Source organism: Cynoglossus semilaevis, chromosome 13, assembly GCF_000523025.1.
Source record: "Cynoglossus semilaevis isolate Cse_v1.0 chromosome 13, Cse_v1.0, whole genome shotgun sequence".
Taxonomy (NCBI): Eukaryota; Metazoa; Chordata; class Actinopteri; order Pleuronectiformes; family Cynoglossidae; genus Cynoglossus; species Cynoglossus semilaevis.
In genome coordinates this window covers 19,550,295-19,578,177 of record NC_024319.1, presented here as the reverse complement: position 1 = coordinate 19,578,177, position 27,883 = coordinate 19,550,295, and the positions used below count along the sequence as shown (strand labels likewise).

Sequence of the window (27,883 nt, the reverse complement as noted above, 5' to 3'; positions counted from 1 at the left end):
TCTTAAGGTCTAAAGGTTTTGCTTAGAGCTGTACAATAAGATAACGTCAGACTACAGAGTGAAATGGATTGTTTAATTTAATAGTCCAGCCAGAGTAATCTTTAATAAAAAATGAAATGTTTATCCAGACATGGGTTTATAGAAAAGCAAGTATGAATAATTGATGGATGGATGGATGTGTGGCTTTTGGCTGTGACACATATTCAATTTTCATTATTTCAAATATTGACATCAATATCAGCCCCAACATCCACCACTGGTTACAGTCTGATTTACCACCTAATACCTGTTACTACATCACCACACACACAAAAAAAAAATCCCGAATAAATGTTGAATAAATGAAGCCGGAGTCACGGTTCTGAATGTATAAAACATAAAACTCACTGCTCTGACAGCCCAAGGAGGGAGACATTTAGGGGTTAAATCATTTCATCTGAACTTCACCTGCTGTGGGACTGTGTGTTGATCCAGTCTTAGTAGGAAGGCTTTCACGCTGTTGCTAAGGACAATACTGCTCTCTGATTGGCCGGCAGTTATCACAGACACAGTCTCCAATTGAATGATTGAATCCTTTCACAGTGGTGCGTAGTGAATGTCAAAATATAGTAAGATATGCCTTTTGTTAAAGCAGGTCAAGTAGGACAGCTTTAATCACATAGTAACACGTGTGCTTTCTTTTTAGGATGAATTTCTATACATGACAAAACCAACATGATGATCCAGCTCACGTCCACAATCATTCCTTATGTTCATGCTCAGGTTTTGCCTACACTATATGGAGCTCGAAGCAGTTTTGCAAAGTGCACAACCTGTGACATACAGGTCTTGATCTGCAGCAACTCCATCTCCATTTGATTTAACGAGCCTCCCTGTTTGACCTCTGCAGACCTTCCTGTCCAGGAGCAGTGACTCTGCACTGTGGCTAAACTAAACTCCTTTAATTGGCTAACTGAGTCGGGCTAATCTAACTAATCAAAGAGAAAGAGATGTAAGTGATGCCTTCACCTGCCTGAGAAAAAGGCTGGGGATGATATTCCTGATCTCAGCCTGATTTATCACCATATAATAATGCAACAGCGTTAAATATAAAAAGCCAAAGCTAAGGTTCTTGTGTTGTGGTGCATTAGACAATACAATCTGTTAATACTGGTACTAAATATGACATAAAATATGGTGTTAGTTCAATACATTTGAAATGTAATTTTCAAGGTTTATGTTGGGCTGGATATACATATATATACACACACACACAGACATATATATATACATACATATACAGTATACATACACACAATGTGTTATCTCAATCATTCCAGTAAGCTGGAATGATTAACAAGTAAGCTGAATTATTTACACATTTTGTCAAAATTACAACCAACTAAGTAAAGTCAGAGGCTTCTCTATTTTGTACGTCTCAAAAAAGATTTCTTTGTGGTAACTACTATTGTTCACAAAGAAATTTTGAACCGTTTTATTTGCTTGATGTTCTTCCTGATAGAAGCCAAACTAGAACTGGGGACGAGGTGGACGTGAAGAAAGAACCTTTTGTGTCGCAGACAAGAATTCTACCAGAGCATCACTACAGCCCATTTCATTAGGGATCAAAACAACAGTGGTTGGGTTTATTGCTGTGATTGATTGCTGTGTCTGTCGGGCCTCACTTTATATCTAGCACTTGCAGAAAAAAAGAGCCTTGATGGCCATTAAAGTGCACCAGATCATAAAAGTCCTCCATGTCAATCCAGCCAGTGTAAATATCAATTCAAACGGCTGAAAAAAGACTGAACTAACACAAACAGATATCACATACACAAGAAGAAAAAGTTTGGTTTTTTTTACTTCAGTCTAGACATGTGGGCAGCATAATCACAGAGGAAGGCATGGAGGGAAAGTGACAGAGTGAGAAAAAGAAGGACTGAGACAGAACAAGAGATAATGAGTATAAGAAAAGAAACTGCGACAAGTGGCAAACAGCGAGGAAGAGGGCGATGAGGGAGCAGACAAAGGTGGGTGGGAACGGACAGATGGTGAGGAAGGTGAGCTCCCTATGAAGATTAGAGTACAAGACAAATTAAAGACAACATTCCTGGTTTTGTTTCTAGGGAGTGGGGTTTTTTTTTATCTAAATCATCCTATTTACTAATCTGTTATTCCAGAAGTTATATCAATGATTAATGTTTTTTTTTTGTAATATAATTCTAGAATGAAGTGCAATTGTTGCAAACAAATATAATATGTCCAGCATTTATTAAATACAGTTTAAATTTGGCCTATAGTCTGCCAGGCACATTTTGTCACTGTGTTCAATTAAAAATAAGTTGATAAAAATGCAATAATTAAAAATCAAGACCTTGCTATAATCAATCTCCTTCATTGAAACAGCTGAGTTGTTCACTTACGACACTGCTTGCAATAAATTGTAGTATTTTCCTTTTGCCAGTTGCATTTTATAATATTTCCCTTTTACTTTTGATTATGTCAGTTTCAAACCAAGGGAAAAAACGTTTAAGGACGTCAGAACAATTCAGGAGCAACATTTGGCTGATGGTGGCTTTGAAGGAACAAAGAATGTTTTGACCTCTTCCTGTAGGTAATTATCTAAGGACACTTTCTTTATCCATTCACGACATCCTTTTGTGGAGCTTTCAAATGCATGCCGCAGTTTTTTCAAGCCCTTTGTTCGAGTCTTGTGGGAATGTCCAGGCAAGATGTGCAAAACTGTTATGACAAATGAGCTATCTCTTAAGGAATTACTCGTGAGATTTAAATCAGTCGTGAGTCGGGTGGAATCACGGTTATATCGGTAACCTCAAAGTCCAGCTAGATATTTTTAAGGGATAAATGGCATGTTGACAATGTATAATGTGCATTTTTAATGCAAACATTGTACATTTCCCAATAACTTTATTTGTGAATACAAGGCTGTCTGTCTCCTCGTTACTCGTTGCTAACTCATAGACCATTTATAAAAACTGAAAGAAGTGATGCCATAGGTGTCAGCTCAAAGTGCTCCAATGGTTTCAGAAGTTATTTAGTTTGTAAATATGATAAAACATGGCCAGGCACCGTGACATCATCAAACGACAATTTGATGAAAACAATGTCTATTGTTACTGAGGAGAATCTGTTCATCGTTCTGTTCATATGCCTCAGTTCACAGTAGAGACTTTAAACTCCATGACAAGATGAGCATTTTGCACTAGCAAAATACTGACATCATAAACTGATAAATTTGTTTTAAATTTCCCAAAGTCAAATGAGACATAGACCTTCTAAACCAAGCCTTCAGTAATGATAACTCTGCCCATTTCTTATTTACAGTCCATGATTTCACTGCAAAAAAACCTTAGTCACAAACAAGAATTTTCTCCATTGTGACATGGATTCGTGGCATCTGCAGTGTCCACTCTGTCCCTGAGAGACAGGCTGACAGACAGGACTGACAGTCAGACAGACAATGCCAGGACGACAGCCAGACTGACAGGAACAGTGAGAGACATTCACTCGGAGAAACACTGCGACATTCGGTGGACGATGATATGACAGCAGCCCCTTCAGAAAAGAGCTCCAGTAACCATGGAATCAAAATGATCAAGTGGAGACATTCTGTTTATTTTAAACACTGTGCTCCACCCACACGTACTTTCTGATTGAGGATTTATGTATCCACGGCCTGTGACTGATCCCTGATTAGATATGCTGTGTTTTAGACAGTTTAACTCCAACAACACAAAGAAAAGGTTGTGTGGGAGATGGAAGTTCACTGAGTGAATGTGACACCGAGCACGGGGAAGACGCCCAGAGAGACGAGGGTGACCAAAGTGCATCTGCTGGCAGATGAAAGGCGGCTCATACGCACAATTTAACCCACTTCATCCCCACAGGCTGGTGAATATTTCAGAGAGAGAAAACACAACAAAACCGTTTACATGAAATACTTAATGCTAACAGTCGTATCTGCTTCTAGGACAGGAAAAACCGGAGAGAGAGACATGGAGAGACAGTGAGGAGGAGAGGGATGGTGAGAGAGAGGAGCAGAGGGTGACATAGTGCTGCAATGCAGTAGTAGAACCAACAAATTTTAATACTTTGTGAAGCCAGGCCTGTGTTTGCTGTGAGGACTGTGAGAATTATCTTAAGGTCCCTCCTCTGTGAAGATAATAATGTATGACCCAGTGGAGGCAGAAGGACACTCGGTCAGACACATTATGGCCTCTTTATCAGTCTGTAGGTCTGCCGCCGTATCTCAGCGCCATTTATCTTCCCCTTCACTGTGGACGATAATAATGCACAGAGAAATGTGTGAGTGTGTGTGTGTGAGTGAGTGTGTGTTTATGGGCTATCTGTCGCTCTGAGCGTGACATTGCTTTCAGCAGCGATGAAATGTGTTTTAATCTCCTCAGGGGCCATCGCAGTGTCAGGGGGTGATAATGATAACTTTATATGTATCATGTTAATTGACAAAAGTTTACTGAGTGCTGAGGCAGAGTCCACTTAAAAAAAGGACACGGTTTCAAGGTCAGACAAGTTAAAAAAAGAGAGAGAATTTTATATTGTTGTAAAAAGGATATATAATATTTAAGAGGAAACAGTGAAAAAGAACGACGCTGAGTGGGCTCGCCAACTTTCCTTTTTTCTTTTGTTTTTTACATCCCGACTCTGCAGTGCTGAGACAGTCAGCAAGAGATGTTGTTTACGACTTCATGGCTTGAAAACTGCATCACTAACAGCTATTAAAAAAGTCAAATCCTGAGTGTTCTCCCTAACTTCATGCTGCATTGCTGAGACAGAGAAAAGGGAGGGAGACAGACGGAGACGGGAGGAGGCGGAGGAGGAGAAGGGCAAAGCTGTGGGGAGTGAACGCTGCTGCATCCATTCAGCCAGCCAGCAGACCAGGCGACCAGTCAGGGAGTCAATCAGCCAGCACAGAGACAGACAGCGAGACGGAGTCAGTCAGTAGTCAGTCAGTGTACGGCTGTCTGTCAGTCAGTGATGCTGCAGCACTACTGCAGTGCCAGTCTGTCTCTCTCTCTCTCTCACTGTCTCTGCCCTCCACTTTTTTCCTCTTCATCATCCATCCCTCCAGTCAGATCCATCCCCCAGTCCTTTTTTTCTCCTCTCCCTCACTTTTTACTTTTCCACACTCACATCCTTTCACATTCTACCCCACCTCCAGCTCCTCTCGTCGCCTCAGCTTCTTTCCACCCAAATTTCCCTCCTCCATTTCCATGTCTGTCCTGCACTCCCCCTCTCTCTCTCCTTTGATCTGCTCTCACCAAAAATTTCTGACTTATTTTAGCTATTCTGTCCCTGTCGTCCTCCCAGTTCCCGACAAAATCCTCGTCTCCTCACCTCATCTAATATGCCCATAAATTTATTTTTGCTTAGTTTTTGGTCGGCTGATAATCACACAACATTTGTTTTTGTCACAAAGGTTAGTTCATCTATAACGACAAACTGTCAATTGCTACTTCTTTTTGACAGATTTTGCGGCTTTGCCATACTGCAGAGTTTGGGAAGAGTTATTTCTGGTGTACCTGGTTGGAGTTTTAGTCATTTTCACCACAGACAGGTTGAGTGACTCAGAGCTGGAACAGTTCCAGCTGAATCTTTAACACAAACCATTTTAGCAAATAATATTTAGAACATTAATGCTTTTCCATCAAGGCTGCTTTTTCTTTTTTTTTTAATAAAACAGTTTTCATGCTTGGCAGAGGAAATGATAATGGAAAGGAAAATGATGGAACGCTACTCAGTGAATGTCATGCTGTAAGTATTTCTGGACCACCAGGAGTGGTGAGGTGCTGTCAGGTGTCTGTCATACAAAAGCTTGCAGGTTTCCTCCTGGTCCCCAAATCCTATTGTGGGTGGTGTCAACCAGTCTGAAGACCAGTGTTGGTTTCTTTGACTTCAACAACCTTGTTTTAAGGGGTTGAAAGGGTTTAAACTATCTAACTTACTGACAATAACAGCATATTTTCATGCAATCGTTCACCAATGACAGCCATGTTTGTTGACTAAAAGGCGGGACATCTAAATAACGATCCATTCGTTATTGCTCGCGCACATCAAGCAGAGACATGCCAGGAAAGAAAAAAGCCCAAATGCCTACAATGTTTATGGACACATCCATGTTTTGTACATTCAAATCAAAACAACGTTTTGTTGTTGCTTCAACACCTACACAGCATGTAATGTCATGTTACGATTAGTACTGACTTTTGTTGGATTCTGTTGCTGACGTATAAATATCTCGTATTCCTTGTTTGGAGATGTGACACAACGTACCGTACCGTTGGAACACATCAATCATTACAGTGTGTAGTGTTGGATGTGTAGCCCTAACCACGAGGCCCAAAGACAAAGGGTCATGAAAAAAAAAAAGGATGTTCTCAGAAATGAAGGAAAGGATGACTGAGCAGTAACACGGTCATAGACCTGTGGGAACAATACTGACAGGATCTGTTTAAATTACTAATTCAAATGAAGACAAAGACAATAGGTGTTCAGAATGGAATTCATCTACCATTCTGCTTCTGTTACTGTCAACTATTCCACACTTACTTTAGCAGGCTTTAACAGAATTTATTTTCCAGACCATAATTCTGCATTCCGAAAGTTATTTCCAACACTCTGGGTCCTGGTCTGTGCTTTCTCCTTACTTGCCTGCACATTCTTTTCACTCCGTTCATGACCCTAACTTCTCCCTTTTTCTCCCTCTCCCCCTTCTCCCCTCTGCTCCTCCTGAGAGCAACTCTGTTCTCATCCTCTGAAACACTCTTCTCTCCTTTCCACTCCCAGGGCAAGGATCAACCACAGCCCATTTCACACATGACAGAGTGTGCTGTGTGCCATAGATGTATGCATGCTACTCAAGGTGGTGCTGTTGACGGGTAGCAGAGAGGTAGGGTAATAAGCAGGGACCCCCGCGCACACAGGCAAAGTCTGTGCTACGTCGACGACGCAAAATTGACAGAATTGAGTCTGAATGTGATTATTAACTTACGGGCAACAAGTCAATCTCACTCTCAATCAATCTCAAGACATTTTTAAAACTTTCTCTAACTAGACTGAAGCTTTCGTCTCAGCAGGTTGCTGCTTGTAAATCCATTCACTCCCATAGAGCTTTGACATTGGGACGTGACAAAAAGTTTCATAAAGTAGATAAAGAAGAAAAAAAACAGTAAGGAGAGAGAAGAAAGACGTAGAATTAAGGTGGAGAAAACTTTCTACAGAGACACACTCGAGGCCTTCAGAAAAGAAATGACAAAGAAAAGAAAGTTCACTATTTAAAAAAAGTATAACTGCATCAAGGCATTCAATACATTTTATGTGTTCTTAAGGGTTGAACTCAGAGACCCATTCAGTTCTTCCGTCAGATGCATAGACAATGTCTTAGAGATGCTGTCTAACACTGTGAGACAAGAGAGAAATGATTTAACAATGCTGAGAAATCACTTTGGTCTTTGGACTGTGGGGGAGTCTTTGGACTGGAACATGTTCTGTGTATATTCTGTGCCAAGAATCCATCTCTGGGCTGCGTCTGTACTTCATAGAGAACCAGAATTCACCTATGACTTACTTTTAGAACAAAAATATCAGACATATCATTGACTTTTTGTGTCCCCGGACATTACAATGCAACTAATTAAAAGTTCCTCCTAAGCCTGCAGGAGCGGAGTGGAATAAGCAAGAAGAGAATCTTTTGTTTTTAATAACAATTCAACAAGGTCACTTCATACTGTGATACTCAAGCGTGAGAAGATTCATTTCTCCTGATGCTTTGCTATTGTTTCTCCTCAACAATTAAAAAAAAAAAAACTTTCTACACTGTCAACCACAGATTGAGTTCAACCAATCAAGTGATGAGATGTCAGACACCGTGTAGACAGTGTCTGAGAACTTTGTTAATTCCAACCAATTTAATAAAGTGTAGGACCTTTCAGAAGAAGAGCTGGCTTAGTCAGCCATGTTGGTCATTGGAACAAACTCAGTTTGTTCCAATGACGCTCGATTAGCACAACGTAGCCAGCCATGTGGGATTCGAACCTGCTAACAAGCACAAAACTCTTTCACCCAGGCCACGAACTGTCCACCTTACCAAGAGATATCAGTTTAGGGAACTGTTAAAATAACATTAGCATAGCTCCGTTTTTCATTTTACATATAGGATTAATAACAATATTCCTGCTAAAAATCTGTTTCCAGTGGTTTCATCTGTTTGCAAGTTTCTCCACCAGCAGAGTGCTGTAACAGCAGTAGGGTTGTAAACCGTTTACATTGAAACTTTTGTCTTTTCTGTTGAGTTTGGACAGAAGAGCCCAGATAAAATGAACCTGCAGACAGAGGAGCATTGGCATGCAAAGAAAGTGTCACTGCTGTAGGAAAATTGGCCGCCAGGCAGACAGGAAGAGCCAAAGTAAGAGGACAGCGAGGGCTGAGTAGCTCGAGCAGCGCAGTTGCTTTTCAGGGCCCAGTGAGCCGCCATCTGTCCCAGGGCTGGAGAGGCCAGGCCAGGAGACCAGCTCCCCTGACAGTAACCACCATATGCTCCTGTGGAGAATGTACATGCACAAACTGGCATGGCTGGAAATGGCATGGCAGAAGATGATCTGCTCTGCACCACGCTGAGTTGACCTTATTGAGCTAGATCTGGATTACAGGACGGAATAATGTCAGTGTAGTGATCTTCTAGACACGCAGCTCTACGTTGGTACTCATTTGCCACTTGTTCCACAGGCCACAGGCTAAGTACATTTTTTCTCAATCGTAAGTGTTATAATCTTTATTTTTCACCTCGGCATACATTTAAGTTTAGTTCAGTTTTCTATTTATATCTCATTTTTTTCTCAGTCTCCTGATGTATATCTCTGTGGGTCAAAGAAAGTGTCCACAGAGCAAAGATCCTATAGAATTGAATCATTTATTCATAGATTCTTTCAGTCAACTCTGCTGCCTCTGGATTTTTTGGTTGTTCTGTGCCTTCAAATGATCACAGATATAAATTGGATTCAATTTTATATATTGGCCAAAGTCATCTTGTTTAGTATTTCCACCAAACCTCACTTTAACAGGAAGTGGTGACCTTGGACTGAGCCAGCCTGCACCTGTGGTGTGAAAGCCTCATTGGTGTTCTTCTGCTGAGGTGCAGGAACCTGTCAGATACGTGCCAGGAGTTTCTAAATCAGTAAATGGAAGAGTTTATCAGCAAGTCACACATGGCAGAAAACATTTGCTGCAGCGCTTCCTTAGGATTGAAGCCACACCAGCTTTAGTCACCTGCAGCTCGTCAGTGTATATGTGAAGCAAAATAACGAATTCAATGTGGTTACCTGGGGACTGAGCACACGTGTGTCATGACCGTGACAGTTCGAGAGGCCAAGCCTGGAGTAGTTCCCATTTTTCAGAGGAACGGGGCAAAGTGTTTGTTAAGGCAATAAGGGCAGACTTTTTTTGTACGTCTCTTATTAACACTCATCTGCCAGATACAATAATAGATCCAAAGAAGTAGTGCAGCTTGATCATGCAGGGTTGCAGATACTTCTGAGGGAGATGCAAATATTTGAAACTGCAACAAGAATAAAAGGAAAATCTCATAATAGAGTTTAAAAAATCCATGGAAACCAAAGCCAAAAAAACAGGTATAAACCTTTGGAAATCAACAAACACTGAGTGAAAAATACCCCAATGATTTAATTATTTGGGCTGCAGGGTTTTTGTGAAGTCGAAGTTCTTTCAAACAAGGTAATAAAAGTTTTCTCTCTCTCGGAATCACAATAGCTAAGACTCAGAGAACTGTGCTTTGAGCAAGTAAATACCTTCAAAGAGACAATGGCTATTAATAACTAAAACTTTGAGTATTAATGTTAATACATCAGTACTGCTTAATGTCCAAGACTTTGAGAGTTGGTTTTCTAGTCATTAACAAGCAGGCTAAATACAGCGTATGAAGCGAGCGACTGTAAAGTCATTGTTACAACACCAGAACACCGGTTGTGAGTGAGGAACGAGGAGAGACGTCAACACAGTCAGACAGGGGACAGACAGAGATGGAAGATGAGAGGAGCGGGGTCAGTGGACACAGAGGTACAGATGGACACACATACAGCTGAAGTGGAGGACAGAGAGTTCTGGAGACAGACAAGCAGGCAACCAGGCAGACAAACAGAGAAAGAGAGGTGACTGCCAAGTCACTCCACTGCAGGCCTTATGATCTGCTCACGTCACACACAGTGTGAGACAGGAAGACTGCCACTAACTCAGCCTGCAGCATCACCACTAGTCTATACACACTGTTTGTGTGCCAGAGTCGGTGTGTCCGCCGACAAAATGCAGCTTTTTATCTGCTGTTGTAGTGGCCGCACTTCAAGATACAAGAGATTACAGCAATCGTTCTGAGCTCTGTACGGTTGAATATTAATGAGAACTTAATGAGGATTTGGAATCAGGTTTACGGAGCCACATCTGTCTGGTTGAGATTTTCCTGCAGCAAAGATGTGTAAATATCTGGACAGAGGGAGAAGTAAACAGCTCTCATCCTCACAACTGTCATCAGATAAAAAGCTCATATTTGTCCCTTTTTTTGGCTGTTTTGGGTAGACATTTGTCTGGCTGTTTCAAGGATTAATGATATTTGTCACAAACATTTCACAGCACTTAAAAAGATGAGTCGTCAACCGCAGTTGGACTGAGGAGGGTCTGACAGACACGCACACAAACCGTGCCAGTGAGAAATGACACACGTGAGTTGATGCGCTAACAACATACAGAAACATCAGATAGAGAAGAAATAGTTTCAAAATGTATGGAACATAATGAAGACCAACACCAGCCAATCACTACACCTTATGGGACATCATCATCACCAAAGGTCAAATATGTGTGACCTTCGCCTAACAAACTATTCTGTGCAAAAGTGAGTTAAGCCTCTCTTGCGCAGCCACAAAGGCATTTATGGCCAGTGAGAAACAAAGAAGTGACCCTCAGTGTTGTATTATAGAACATTGTTCTCCAGAACATTCTCCCAGCGTTAAATCCAATCACTCCCAGTGTCTCTTTAGGTATCGTGTACTTGGTCGAGTCAGTGGTCTCGGATGTCTTAGAAAATGACTCACATGTACCGGAATGGTTCATATGAGGCATCCCAGACGCAGTGACATCAGCTGTGTCGCACTTCACCTGATGACACGGTTCATTTTTTTTTGGGTTTTTTTTGTCAGATGGGTCCCAGGGTTTATACAAAAGTTCCACATAAAACATTTGGCTGAACATCTGAAATACAAAAGAATCTGCCGACAGTTTGGTAACTACTGTATTTTTGGGCGACAAATATATAAATTACCTTATTGTTCTCGAAGTGAACTTGGAAAAACATGTAAATACTGTTTGCTGGCTTTGCCTTACTAGACATGGACCATCTTTGACAGATTCGGTATTTTTATTTTCCACCTCTTTAGCCTCAAGGTCATGGACCAGATGTGGAGATAACCTATTAGCATGTGTTTGGACTGTGGAGGAAACAGGAGCACCTGGAGTTTAAACCCACGCAGACAAGAAGAGCACAAACTCCACACAGAGAGACTGAGAATTGATGCAGCAAACTGGTAATCTTCTTGTTTTAAGGCGAGAGCAACAGCTATTTTCCCAGCATTTGGCCCTGAGGTCAAAGTCTGTGTATTTTTCTGCAGTTCGTTTTGACACAGCCTTTGGCTGCTGGAGTTCTCTGTTTGTCCATAGTTGAAATACTTTATTATATTTGTCAAAAAGCTGTCATTGCACCAAATGCAACAAATCTCACCCAGGGGATGAAGGAGTGACACAAATGATGATAAAGAAGACAAGAAGACACACGTGGTAAAAAATATAAGTGTCTCTTAAATCTCTACACACGGTGGAGAATTTCTTACACCTTCCTCTCAGACCAATTCATATTCCTTACCTGTTAGATAGATAAAGATACCCCAAAGGGCAATTACATTTCAACAATCCTCCAGCCAACTATACACATTCATAGAAATCATTCTTCTGTGTCTGAGGAAACCGTTTTTTACATGGCATGAATATTGCCTCTACACACGAGGGTGAGGCAGAGAGCAAGACGAGTCAAGCAGAAGAATTAAAATAAACTCAGGATTTTTTTTTTTTAAAGAAGAAGTTTTAGTAAATGCAAAACTGACTGGAGCAGATGTGTGCGGGTAAACAAATCTTTACATATCACACACTGGAGGATGAACAGTTGGACTTATTCATGAAGCCAGTGACCTTGGTTTGTGTCAAACATATGCAGAGATATGCAGAATGATAAGCTGAGAAACAAAGTTAAAAGCCAGCAGAAGAAGAATCGATTTAAATTTCATCTCATTTTTGTCGGAGCCATGCAGCAGCAGACATGAGGGCTTATTGTCACATGCTGTTATTAGCACATACAGTGAAGCGCGCTGCTAATCCTGACACTCTGCATGAATGTGAATTAGTGATAAAATGACTGGACACACAATACAGTAGCATTCACCAGGTTCACCACAGACGAGAGACATTTCTGGATTGATCTCCGAGTTCGGCTGAGCATTTAGCAAAAAACAACAACAAAAAACAACCGAATGACTTTCTTTTTAGATGCATGCAGGCATAAAAATGAAAAGTTTGGGGATATTTGCCATTTTCTATCATCTGGCAAAATTAGATATGTGATGATTTACATAACAATACCTGGACGGAAAACCGAGCTCCACTGACAGACTGAGAAGAAAAGCAAAGATAAAAAGAACAAAGGCGAGAGTCAGATGGTGTGTGTGTGTTTGTGTGTGTGTGGGGGGGGTATTTAAAAAATGTGCTGGAGACAGAGGTGCCCACACGCACACCAACACACATGGAGTTCCACACAACAGATTGGCTTTTATAGTCCTTGGGATTTTATAGCGCACACCCTGTTGAAGAGCACACATCCCCCTGGTGGCATGGAGCTCATTTCAGCTTCACTGACAGATTTACGGCATTTCCAGCACCTCCTGTGTGTATGAATGTGTGTGTGCGTCTGTGTGTGCGCACTATGTTCCACTTCATGTCCCAGAAAGCATTGTCAGAGTTGGCCAGCTGCCAACTTCAAAACAGTTGGCGAGAAAAGATTGCAGTGCTCTGCACAAACCACTGGCATCTCTCACCGACTTACACTTCAATAACCACAAACACACACACACACACACACACACACACACACACACAGTGCATTGGATGGTGATTGTATTACAGTTTACTTGTTCCTCAAAAGTTTTCATGGACGATTTACTGTTATGATTAACATGTCATATGGAGGTTTCCATATTTAGGAGCCATTTGTTTTTACAGGAAAAAAAATATTCAAATTTGACTTTGTCAATGGTTTGGTACAGATATCTGGTCTGCCTGATGTACCAGTTGAGTTTATGATCTATTGTAGCCTCAATAAATGTCTAAAAAAGTTGTTTTTCACCCTGTTACGATGTATAAAAATCCCTGCCCTGAGTAGCTCCAGCTACACATTCACTCCCACCTGCGCCAGGATCCATCATTTGTGTTTCTCGTATGTGATTGGCCGAACCAACGTCACGTAAAACCAGAAAGATAAGCAGAGCTGGTCATTTAGCACAGTGCTAAATAAATACACGTAAACACTAGAAGTGGGCCGCTAGCTAACTTTATATCAGTTACGTTTTAAACACTCCAAGGATACTGGATGTCGATAAGGCGAGTTGACTATACAGTATTACAGTTGTGTTTGGTTGTTGATTCTGTTACCTCCGTTTTGTGTTTTGGCAAGGAGAATTTCTGTCTGCTCGGCAGATAAATGTTCCATTCCACTGAATCACCAACCTTGTCTCTTTGGTTAGCAGAGAATGACACACAAAAAGTGCACTATTTAAAAGAGTTACATGAGTAGACTACTTACCAGGGACACAACACCTCCATTAAGAAAGTGAATCAATAGCTTGGCTGCAAAAGTGAATCTCCTGTCATCTGAATGCTGTTCGCTGTACCACCCACCTGTCACCACCAAGTACATGAAGCAAACACACCCAGGCTCTTTAAGCAAACATGGAAATGAAAGAAAATGAAAAAGAGAGCAACAGGATAAAGGAGTAGAGGAAAGGCAGTGAGTTGGTACCCTCCCATGGTATTCACTAAAGCTTTCAACTGTTAAAGCTGTGGATTCAAAGCCAATGAGACATCCTTTAAGGTGTTAGCAGTGAAGCCTGTTCTCAACTATATCAACACTTCACTGGAGTCAACCTTCAGAAGCAAAAAGTTGTATTTTAACATAAACTGTGAAAACTGACCTCTTTCCTATGCCCAGTACTACGGACGTCCTGTACTGAACGAGCGCTACAAATACACATACTGTTAAGGCACTAGTATATATATATATATGTATATATATATATTATACATAATATACCATATAGCATACCACATATATACTGTATGTGTGTTATGTGTGTTATGTCACATATGTGAATTATATATAGACATTTTAATAGTTCCTGTGTAACATCACTCTGAAATCGTCATTTCTATAAAACGTAAAGGTGCATCTGTTTTGTGCGTGCTATAGTGAAAGAATCATTTTGTCTAAGATTGTACTAAACTCATATGAGCAGGTCTGGTTCCAGGGGTTTTAAAATATGCACAGTTTCCAGCCTGAGATGAAATTGATGACTCGGCTATATGCATAGAAATGAGTCTACACTACACATGGTTTGAGAACAGAAGTGTGATTACATCCAGTATGATAAATGAGGCCGCCGGTCTTATTTTAACAACTTGAGCCATCTTTCCAATAAGTTATGGTACCAATTAGCTCACGACTTCTACTTTCCAATTTTAGGGAAACTGCATTTTTACTTCGATATCAGAGCAAGAAGCACAAGCAAGGAATTATGGATTAACGTTTCATAAAGTGGTGAGGTAAGAAACTAAGCAAACATAAACATCATGAAAAATATTTTTTGTGAATCAGAACTCAAAACCCAAAACTATTCATCTGTCAAACTGCATACACACAGTTGGTCCTGGAATTAAAATTCAATCCTGAGACGTTTTCTAACAAAAAGTAAAGACAATCTTCCAAACACAACATTAGATCTGTTGTCTGAAAGTTAGGGAAAGGATCACATCACATCAGAACTCATTAGTCTTCCATGATGTTAAAGTCAAACATTCTTTCTTTTCCAGACTTTCACAATAAAACTGATCAATCAACACATTTTGAATGATATACAGTAGCACAGTGTTGAACGCCACACAGTGGTCACAATTATAGTCAAACCTGAAGCTTGTTGGAGCTTAGAAATGTGGTGGCTCGTTTCTATTACATTTTTTAATTTGTTTTTCTGTTTAATAAGCATATTGCTTGTTTATGCTTTATTGACAATTATAAAAGCTAATTGTTCAATTTATTAGTCGACATTTATTCCTACCTGGACAATCAACAACATATAGGAAACAATCTGCCTTAAATGGCTAATGTCATTCAGGAAATTATCAGTAAACGACAGACAGAATAAAGCGGTCGTGTTTGTTAAGTTTTACCAAAAAAAATAAAACTATTGAGATCAACTCGTGTTACAGTTTGTGTACCATTAAACATTTCCCAATAATTGGAGATGAAAGCATAATTATATTCCATATGAAATCAGGGTTGGGCGATTTATTGTGAAATACCAACAACCGTATCTACCTGATTGAAAAAAAAAAGTTCTTGTCCTGAGGGTGATTTGGCAATATGTGCTGTTTTCAAGTTTCTTCAAGTCGAAGATGTCAGCAAGAATCAAACCAGACATAAAATCTCATTAGAAAAACATGTCACATCACACCTCTGATTTGTATGGTGGCTGCTGTCTGACCGCGAAAAAACACAGCGTGTCTAGACTAAGACTAAGGCAGAGGAAAACGGTGAGATGAAAACTTCCAAGTACACTTGATAGGTTTGAATGAACACAGGCATCAATTTGAAATCCATGAAAAATGATCCAGAGATCACACAAACCACAGGACTGTCAAACATTAAGGGATCCAATAAACACAAGTGATATTGACTGGAAATAATTAACCACAATCAATGACTTATCCTCCTGTTTACACCAAATTAAAATTGATGTTTGTTCTTGATTTTTCTTCTTTTTTTTAAGGCTTGTTACTGTTGTCTTTTTTATTATGTGGAAACGTAACAGTTGTTTCACAAAGTAGTATACTGTGTATGAGCAGGAGTATGACTGGTATTAAATTGCTCTACTTCAATCAAAATCAAAAGTATAAAGACGGTCCTGATCATCTTGACAGATATGGATGAACTACTAAAATCTCCTAAACTATAAATCCATAATGATACTAAAATCTCCTAAACTATAAATCCATGTATATCTTCTATATCTCACTGCTGTACAGGCTACAGTATTGTTTCTTTTCTTTGTAATCAATTGCAACATTACTCCACTCTTTAAGTATCACGTTGTAATGGGACATGTCTGGGGAATGTATTTTGACATGGACAAACGGCTCCGTGGGTCATATTTCAGATGCTCGCAGTCACCTTTTTTTTTTTGCTCCTGCAGCATTGGACTGATTCCATAATTCAAAACTGAGTTCAGCCAATGATCCAAAAGTAGTAGTATTTGTCTTTTCAGATCCATTAGAGAAAGACTGTGAGGGTATGCATGTAACAAACTACTCATTTGAATTTACATCAGACCTGAGTGCGTTTTGTTACCAAAAGTCTCAACCCCGGAAATGTAGTAATATCCATTTCCTCTGTTTAGTCTATGCCCGTAACAGATTACTCTACTGGTCAGCTCAGAAAGAAGAAAAATAAATTATTTTTCCCTGAAATGGCAACGACATGTACAGGTGCTTTTCAAAGAATGGAAGATAAAAATAAAATCTATTTTTTTGTTATAATTTTCTTATGCTACACTAATATAATTAGTGAGCAAAAGTAAGAAAATAGAGTACATTCCAAGAGTTGATGGTTCTTTACATGGTTTTTAGCATGGGTTTGCGTAGGGGGCTAGAGGCTAATGCTGTTTGGGGGCCTTTGTATTAAAAGTTTGGGAACCCCTGACATACTGGCAGGGGGCAGTGTCTCTTTTTGCGGCCCACTTAACATTACTTCAAAGATGACCTTTGTACGGCCATTTTCATTTTTGTGATAATTCACCACTTCACCTTCATCAAACTCTACACGCAGGTGTCTTTGTTTTAGCTGTCGAGCACGTAAACTGTGCAGCACCAGCACAAAATAAATTTCACTGACTGACTTTTTGATTTCTCACAAGATCATGTACATGAAAGTGGACCGCCTTGATCTTTCCTGGCCCATTAGCTATATTTAATCATCTTGGTCATCCCCTGAGAGCCAGGCTCATTAAAATGCACTGGTAAACTTGTCATATCAGAGGAATCAGGTCAGGTCTCAGCTCTTCATTTCAGATGCCCTGGTGTCAGGCTGAAGCCACGGATGTCTGCTGCTGAATTCCCAAAGAGTGTAGCAGAAGTTCACTCCACCTTGTGATTCCTTTTATTAGTTTCAGACTACGGTCGACACAGTCTGCATCAATAATGTAAAGCCCACAGTCTGCTAACATGTGGGCCTTTAGTCAGCGCTCAACACAGAGACGACTCGGACTAGCACCATGAGGAGAGGACCAGTAACGCACTGAGAATTCCAAGTATACACACACGATGATGATGCAAGTACATACCAAGCCCATACCCCTCGTGCTGTACGTCGTCTCAGACGAACAGATAATTGCACACATAGAATCAGATATGTGCAGCTCCTGTTAACAGTCTATTAAGTTACCACACTAAAGCAGAGCAGCAGAGTGCAGCACTCTCTACAAAGGGTATCTCATACCACAGTTAATACACTGGCTGTGTATTATCAACATACAGTACCATGAAATATCTCAGTTTGCCACATAAAAGAATCTAAACACTCAGGGAATTCAGAATGAAGTATGCATCCTTCTCTAAGCAAGACGTTTCGATGTTGGTTTTTGATTCTTTTTTCCTCCAGATTCAGAGTCGGAAGTGCTATGAACTGTCAGGCATGAAAGAGCACGTAAATCTTTAATTTGAGGAAAATAGAAATACCTCAGTAGTCAAGGTTTTTAGGGTAACAGCCTCTGTGTGAAATTCGTCCCATGCAGAGGCTGTGCTGAATTATTAAAATCGCTGCTTAGGCTTTGTGGTTAAATGATGGAATGCAAACAAGGACAGAGTGTTCTAAAAGCACTCTAGCAGTAAGTTAAGTCACAGTTTGACTAAGAAATGTTTGAATTTGTTCTGTTCTGAAATACTCTTTGAGAGCAAGGCAGTATCAGCACTTTTGGTTTCGCTGCAATATAACTATTTAATCTTGATTCTGCAGTGTTTCTGAACTGGAGCTGATCAGTGCAGGAACAAGAGACACTCGCAACAAAAGGCTGGAGTTTCTGTTCTCTGAGCATTAAGAACAGAGGAATCTGCCAAGAAAGCTGCTAAGGAAGCAAAGATAAATAAGGATAAAGGAAGATTCACATCACATCAGCTATCACACACACGGCAGTGTTACTTTTTCACATCACATTTTCATGTTCTCATGAAAACCAAATATTTCCAAATATGCCAGCTCTTTCTGACCTGACTCTGTGCCATCTGTCTGAGTCGGTATAATCTGAAAAGGCAGCAACAACATGAGATGCTGTTTATCCAGCTTTTGCCAGAATCCAATTATTGGTGTCTGAGATAAAGCATGATACACGTCAGAACAGACTATACAGCTCCCCCAATAGGACAGATGGTGTAAAACCCAAAATGATAAAATGCATTAAGCTTAGAGACTGAGATGTCATGTGACAACGGATGAATGTCATTAAAACAGTGGGGTGAAAAATGGAGAATACAGAACACTGTTATTCTTATATATGTGTGGAAACTGAGTAAATGTTAAATCCAAGAAACAATTTGCTACATTAGCAGACCATCACACACCATGTTCTTTCTCCAGGCCCAACTCAGGGTCCAGTCTTTTGTTCTCTGACATTTTGACATGTGGACTGAAGGAGCTCGGATCACAGCGCTGACCTTTTGATTAGCAATTATAAATGACCCACTTCACCATCCGAGCCGTGGGCAAAGCAGGGCATCACGGCCTTTAATTGATTTTGCAGAATACTTAAGGCATGGAGATAATGGAGAATGTCATAATATATTAAATTCTTCTTTTACTTTTTATATAAATGGTTTTAAAGAGGTAACTAGTACTGTCATCTCAAAATTTAAGCATTAAGAACTTAGGAAAGAAATAAGTGGGTGCTCAGGCCAAAGTGTCCAGAACTTAATAACCTGGAAAACCTAAAAGAAAAAATCTGATATTGACGTTTCTAAGAGTTTCTACTGTGGTGGGTAGAACCAGCCAAAAGACCAGCAAGAACCAGGGTCAGAGAGGGCAGCTTCCTCAAGATCTAGCTAGGTTTGACACATGGTGTAAAGAGATATGGTGAGGATGGTCTGTGTGGGGAAAAGGAAACCGTGTAAATACTTATTATCGACATCATCCTTCATCAAACCTGCTGAAAAGACAAGGATTTACTGGGATATATTACATTTGAAAAATATATTTACATATAAAAAATAAAAAGCTAAAATAAAAAAAAATAGAATGATGTATTCCAATTAGGCTTAAATTATTCCTGAAAAAGACGTCCAGAGAAAGGAGTGCTTATGAAGAACTCTGACCTAATCCAAACAATCACTGTAAATAATACAGATACAATATTTATTACATATATATTTTGTTTTCAAGCGGTAGCCTAAAAAAGGGGTCTCCAAGCACTGACCCGTGGTACTGTACTCTGGACTGCAAAGAATAAAGTTGTTTAAAATTGTAATATCTTTTTTTATTTTCACTAGTCTTCCTGGTATTTCATTTTTAAAAATTACCATTAATCCTCCCACTGACTCTGCATTATTGCAGCTTGATTTTTAGTGTATAATTATTACACTATTGATCAGTGAGAGGAAATGAAAAATACATACTTTCAGGTCGGTACAAAAACTCTCTGAAGCATGACTTTTTATGCTAATTTAATCTGATTTTACCAAAATCTTACACTCTACCTTTAAAACCTTTACTCTCACAGAGCCAACGACGCATACATAATCAGAATAAGACATATGGTGAATGGAGGAGTGTGAGCAGTATGATTGATGGGTTTTCATTATTTCTCTGCATGTACCCATACAAGGAAAAAAGAAACGTTTATAAATAGCATAAATTTAAGGAACAATTTGTACACTCTGTCACAATGCCAGTGATCCTGATGAGAAGGAGACGCTTCAAACGCTGCATTCCTGAAATCTGATCTGAAATCCTGGCAGCTCTCAGTCAGTGGCTGAGATCAACTTTCAGTTGGAATCTACACCTAAGCGCCATGTTTCCTAAGGGTATCACAGAGGGGGAAAAATACAAATGGGCGAGTACATTCTTTGATCAACTTATCATGTAGTGCCAACCCGGGTTTAAATTAAAACTGCTGCTTTTATCAAAGGATTTCATGCAGCACTTTGATCTTTCATTGGATGAGCAAAACATTTTGTATGTATTTAGTCAGAACTGTGCAAAATCACTTGGTTCTGTCAACGGAAGGGTTTAGAACACAAATTAAAAATGCTTCTCCAGAAAATAAGAAAAATAAGTTTTGTTTTGCTTTGTTTTTTGTGTACTTAAACACAGTGAAGGATTTAGCCTGACATGCAGAGATGCGGTTCTACACAGCCGTTGACAGGGTCTGCTGGCCTAGGACAGAGAATGGTCAGCTGGGCCTGGTTGGACGTGTTGGGCTGTGAAGGGAAGGCAGGTAGAAGTTGCTCAGATTGTTTTAATTCAGGATTAAGGGAGAAAATAACCCTGCATCTTCAATCCAGTTCCCTGACTGCAGTGACTGTGGTGACGGTGTCGTTTGGCCCTGCCACCGTCTGATTTGACCATAAAATAAAAATAAATGTAATGATAATAAACAGTATTTCTCTCATTTCTAATCTCTGTCAGCCAGCTCGTCTCAGTGTCACTTCCAAAAAAAGAAATGCATTGTGGTTCTCCTGCACTAGAGTCCACTGCACTTCTTTAACACATTATTCTTCAAGCTATCACATGAAGTTTCTCTTCTCCACCGTACCACACACAGAGCAGTGGGCACATAACAGACAGTGCACTTGTACAAAGAGCAACAAACTCCTATAAGCTCCATTCAGACAAAGACACACATACTCTGGTGCACCGGCTCTCGCCTTCACCCGTCTCACACCTTTTGCTCCAGCAAACACAATACTGTCAAAATTTGGAGCGTCACATGAGCCTGGAGACAAGGCGATATTACCAACAACTGACTACAGCTCATGTCAGTGTGTGTGTGTGTGTGGCAGAGAGAGAGAGAGAGAGAGAGAGAGAGTGCTCGAGTGCATGTGTGTGAGAGTTCAGGTTAAGGCTGAGCTGTCAGCATCGGACAAGCCCCATCAAGTCTTCCTCTTCTGTCTACGCACACTCAGCCTCTCGCCTCGGGAGGTGAGAAGTCGCTAATTGGCAAAGGGTGAAACGCACACAAACATGAGTGCACACACAGTCAGCACACACACACACACACACACACACTGAGTGACGGTCAGTTAGCACACAGTCAGCACACACACACACACACACACAGTAACAAAGCGACAGACAAAAATAAAGACGGACAGACGGACACAGACGTCTGGCTCTGAGAAGCTGTGGGAAGCAGAACTTATCACTGTGGCCAATAATGCAACCAGTCTGCCCACCGACCTTCCCCTCAACCTCACAGCTCAGTTTTTATTTCATGACTTGATGCTTTTTATGCACTTGTTCTTAATGGACTTCATCTTAGCAGTTCCAGTGGTGTGTCCTTATCAGACCCACTCAAACCAGAGACGACAGCAGTTCCAAGGGTCTCGATCTGATGTATTTTCCTACAGTGTTATTTTACATATTTTGATTTTACTTTGCATTAAAATGCAGTACAAAATCTATCAAACTAATGCATCATTTTACAACAAAATCAGAAGAGTTATTTATCCAATATCTGAATATTGTTTATGCAAATTCAGAAGCTAGATTGTTTGCAGTAGTTATGACAACATCCAGCAGAAGAAACACTTTTTTTGTTGTTGTTGGTAAGCAAATTAAAAGTTCCTTCTGTGCACAAAAAAGACCCGAAAGCACATTTTGATATAATTTGTTTGGACTGAAGAGACAGTTTACCCTCTACTACTTGCAGGAAGACTCTAACTCAACAAACCTGTTTGCATGTGGTATTTCTCAATCGACAAACGGCGTGTAACTCTGACTTCAAAAACACTTAGTTCATCTAGTCTCCTAATAATACCTGCCAAGTTGATTACTATTCAGCTCATCATCCCCAGTCATTCAATTATTTTATAATACAACATGCCTCGAGAAGCTTAACAAGCTGCCCTATCTTCTCTCTTCAATCTTGACCCCATCAAAAACAAAAATAGAGAAACCAAAAACCCCAGGTCAGCCGAGTTATTGACAGGTTTGGAAGAGATAATGCACATAGACAAAGGAGGATAAACATAAAGGCACAGCCATATCTACAGCCATTCTCTCTTTTGAGTCCTGCCTTGTTCACATTAATGATTGATAGCTCTGCTAATTTCATGGCACATTGCTGTGCAGTTACTTGGCACATTACCAACATCAACATCAACAGCAACCCAACAGCATATAATGAAGTTGGCACGGGATATTACTCCACAACACAGAGGACAGTTTACTATCATCAAGATCATCTTTGTCTTGAAACTTTTAACACAAGAAGAAGAAAGAAAAAAGGCTGCCAGTCGTAAAAATGATACAACTCTGTTGTGTTTTCTTATGTGAGTATTTGAAGGTTACACTGAAAACAGCAGTAGATTATTCATTTATGATTCAATACAGAGATGAGTTCCATTCAGATTGTATTCAAAGGGTCAAAATGATATACACATCAAAGAAAATAACACATTGATGAGACAACTGTATTTAAGATTAGACAATCCTATCTTAGGCAAAATGTTCAATGTAGGAACAAATGCCCAAGCAACACAAATCCTTTTGGCAAATCAGAATTGGGTCCATCATCCTAAAAAAAATGGCTCTGAGTCACTCTAACAAAAAAAAAATAGATGAGTCATTACAGGAATCTGAATGTGGTCGAAAATAGCTGAGAAGGGTGTATTGGACGTGTTGAGATCGAAAATCCGACCTGAAAAACTGAAAATTATTTTGGTTATAGCATGTATGATAAGGATGCAAGAAAGATTTGTTAAAAAATGTTTACAGTTCTGGTGAAAAATGTAGTTTCAATTGAAAAAGCAAGAACCAAATATTTTAATAACTAAAAAAACAAAAACAAAAGAGGGGTGTAACAATTAAGAAAGTGCATGATTATTGGAATACTTTTCACGTAGCACTTACCACCTAACATCAAGATAAACTAATGCTCAGTATTAGGTGTCAATCTAGTTCAGTTTCATTTTCTACTTCTTGTACTTCTTGTATACTTTACTTAACCTGTCTTTTTATCAGGCATCAGCTTGATGACTGGGGTTGAGTTCATCAGTCTGTATACCAATTAACCTGTTCTAGAAATTTCCATGATGCACAGCATCAAGACTTGGTGAGATATTAGCGCATTAATAAACAACCGATTCTAACATTATGGGCAAAAATGTAGCTCCCACAAGGTTTCCTTGGTCTGCAAGCGCAGCATGATTTGTGCCTGTAATAAAAGCCATCTTTACTTTAGACTCCCACACTAATTAGGGAGCATGTACATAAATCAAAGGCGTATCAATTATCCAGATACCCGGATACTTAAGTAAAGAAAACCTGGTAATATACCCTCCATCAGAGGTGTAAATTTTAAGCTACGACCAGAACAATAAGATGATGTCACAGCAGAATTTGTAATAATATTTACAATCTCCAGGCAGCAGTCCAAATGAGTAATTATGATGTCACCACAATAAACAACCAACTGTCAACATCCTGTCTATATAATGCAGTATTTGTGTCCCCATTGACTGCATTTCTCCTCGAGACTGAAACAAGACGACTGCGTAGGTGCACGGTTATAGTATATGAACACTTGACTCAGCATAATGAAATAATCAGGTCAGGAATAATTTGATTCATTCTCCGCTCCATTAAAATAAATTACAGCTTTGAGTTTACTATGATGGATCACCAAGGTCAGAGCACTTTATATCTGATATCTGTCAGGCTGCAGACTGTAAATTGTAGTGAGCAGACTGTACCGTCACTCTTTATACTTGCAGAAATAATGCACAGAAAAAAAGGTCAGTGTATGGATGAGTGGCAGTGAACAGAAACATCAGTATTATCCATCAATACTCCCAGTCATAAATAATATGGGAGTTTGACATTTGGCAATATTTAACTGTCTCCTCGCTGAACATGTGCATTAATCTTCATCATGGTGCACAGGTGTCCTCTCACTGAACCCAACAGCACGCTTGACTTGAACAAGGCAGCAGTCACAGAAATACACACTCTTCAACTGCAACAGCCCAGACACAACACACTGAGAAACTCTGTTGTGTTTGCATCAGATTTGTCAGTGAGAGAGAAAACGAAGCCACTGTCATACTGTGAACAATTACATTATTCCTAGTGTTTCTGTAAAAACTCATCAGGCAGACACTTTGATCATGTCTAAGTCATGTTTATTTCTTTTAAACATTAAGCAAGTTATTGTTTATAGCCAGTGCATTCATACAAGTAGACAGCAGGGATCATTCACCATGATGCATGATGAAAAAGGATAACAAAACCAGCCTTTTCACGTCGTAGATAAAACAGAAAGGTCTAGAACGAACCTGGTTCCACTCCCAATCATGGTTTTCTCTGTGAACCAGCAGGTTTGCAGCACTGAAGCAAAATCAAAGTTTCTGCTCTTTGAGCTGCACCAGCTGACTTAATCAGATCTATGAGAACTTTGAGTGGTTTGTAGCATTGGAATTGAAAAGTTCTGAATGAGGCAGAAGGATAACTGAGCAAAGTGCTTAGGCCTGACCAGGAAACAAAGTACTTAAAACAGTGTTTAATAATCAAATTAATCTAAATCCAATTATCTAATTGGTAAAATAAAGTGCTGAGTGTCTAATAACCAAGACCAACATAAACACAAAGTAGCATCAGACATTTTTAGCATTGTCATAATTGTCACTTTCACCAAGGGGTGTAAGGTTTTTTTTTAAGAACACTGAAGAACATAGATTACACTGTTCTGTTGATGCAGGTTGAACGAGGAAGCAAATACATCCCAGCAGTGATCTCTAAACTCCATGACAGTAATTAAATAAAAACCTAATAACATAACTATATTTCCAAAATACATTTTTTCTATGAGCCATCTGTGGGTCACGTGAGAGACATGGCTGATATGATACTGTGGTGTGTGTCTCTGTATTTTGGCCTTGTGATGAACTGACAACCCGACCATTAACCTGACATTACCTGGGATTGGCTGCTGCTCCCACTGTGGCCTTAAACAAGCTCAGCAGTAGAAGATTAATGCCTGAATGCAGTATTGGAGAAGGTGTGTCAACAGATAAGTGGCACTAAAAGGTAACAGATGACTTAGAAAGATAACTATTTATCATGCGACAGGGTCAAGTCTGGGACATCATCCATATGAACAATGCTTGACTTAGTTTAACCTTTATCTTGCCTGAAGTGAAATGTGTAGAAAAATTCTTAAAGATATTCCTGAGTTGTTTTAATGAGTCCCAAGGAGTAAACGGTGCTGGATCACCAGGGACAGGGAAACTCAAACAAAAAAGTGAAGCCATCAGCAGCTATATCAGGTTCTGATGGTTCAGAACCATCAGAACGTATGGTTTTTGGACTGCAACTGTTCAGTGGACCTCATGTCTTATCCTGCACTACAATCAACAGTGCTTATATATACATATTTATTTTATACATTCCACCAATACAATTTGCACTGCTTATCTATAAATGTATACATATCTTTTTTGCAATTTATCATACAGTAGCTTTTTGGTTGTGCTTCTTCTTATTATTTCACTGTAATTTCTGTCTATCTGTTTTAAACACTGAAAGTAAACTTTAGTGGACGAGCAGCACTCATGCAGTAGGAGGAAATGTATACACACATGCACACAGTGCCAGCCCTGTCCCAGATGTGACTCCACAGTGGCACAACTTCATCATCACATGCTGCGCCCTTTTCTCATTTGCATAAAAAGTTATGTTGCCAGAGGCGCTGGGTGGTGGTGATGATGATGATGATGATGATGGCTACTGTGTATGCGTTCTAATCTGGCTCTTCTGCTAGCTTCTCCATCATATCATACTGGCCAGGACAGCTAACGATACAGCGGCCGGACTAATAAACATCCATCTGCCTCTGCTTGTAGTGATGAATGTTGTGGCTCAGTGGAGGTCACGGTCAGTCAGCGGCAGCAGGGACTCAGGCAGAGCGGACCCCTGCGCTCTGGACCCCGGCGGGATGATTGATGGCAGCCGGGTGCCTCAGCATTCCTCCCTCTCTGCCTGCTTGTCTGTCTGCCTGAGGCTAACTTAGCCGTGTTAGCTTAGCTGCTGTCTGGCGCAGCTTGGAAAGAGGCTCCAACTCTGAACTTCCATCATCAGTCTCCCTCGCTGTCAGACCTCACACGGGACAGTCTGGATAGCGTTTAGCCACAGCAGCTAACACAAGCAAAACATTCCTGCAGACGCCTGACATGAAATTGCATGTATATATATATAAACACCAGTGCATAAAATTAAAGAAAGAATGACGTAACTTCCTACCTGTAAACGCAGTCGCTAACGTGTTAAACTGCAGCGACTGCTTGTTAGAGTGCTTGATGATGTTGTGTCGCTAGACGTCAAGTCCAACTGCACTACAGCGGTTTTCAGTGTGGGATCAAAACAGAGCTCAGCTGCTCCACTGTAGACTCCACTACTACACACGCTGCTCCGCTGACAGCTATATACACACGAGCTTCTAGCGACATCTGCTGGTCACAGCCGTAAGAGCAGCCAGTGGCATTTTTAGCAATAACGTAATATTGTACTCACTGTAAAGTTGCTTATTTATTCAGTGAGAATTATTCCAGTTTAAAATATTTGTATTACCTTTAAACAACATCGCAATATATTTCTAAAAACAGTAACCTGGCATTAATAGATTGCAATTCTTTTACCTTGGTCAATCATTTATTGATGTTAGGCTCAAAATAAATAGGTTTAATTGTGTCCAAGCAAAAAATAATAATTTAACTCATGTTAGATAACCAACTACAGTGGTAACTGTATTACAGTACTTATTAACTGACCTACACTCTCCATCAGTCAGAGAAGTAAGTAGAATATCTGCCTCCTTCCATTGTTTTCACTTTCACTCATCATGCACAAATCCTTTTGTACTTGACCATGTTACTGTCCCAAATCAATTTTTAAAAACAAGCATGCATAAGAAAACAAGATAACGTTTTGTATATGGTGAGACCAAACAGCAGCTCTGACCACCTCCCTGTCTTTGCTGAGCAGCAAAGACAGAAATGAAATTCTGATGACACTGTGATGAAGGTTATGCACCTGCAAAATCATCCATCATGCAAGGTTTAGCACAAAGACAAAGAAAGCCTCAAGGCTCCCTGTGTCTTTGCAGTAGTTTAAAGACCTTTAGCATAATTGTCATGGTCGTGTTTAACCTTTTTAAAATACAGACACGGGCAATAAAGGTTCAGGTGCTGGAGTGGCATCTCGGAGGACGGACAACTGTGTCCTGAC

General features: G+C 40.0%; 1 protein-coding gene across 2 annotated transcripts in view; it reads right to left on the bottom strand.

Moving 5' to 3' along the window:
• Positions 1 to 27,082, bottom strand: part of LOC103388892 (low-density lipoprotein receptor class A domain-containing protein 4) — a 166,640-nt gene extending 139,558 nt beyond the window's left edge. Inside the window, exon 1 of one of the 2 annotated variants that reach the window (XM_017037779.2) lies at positions 26,900 to 27,082. The gene's annotated coding sequence lies outside the window, so the exon portion shown is untranslated. The remainder of the gene's footprint in view (positions 1 to 26,899) is intronic. The other variant, XM_017037778.2, reaches the window with a different exon arrangement.
• Between the last annotated feature and the right edge of the window lie 801 nt (positions 27,083 to 27,883).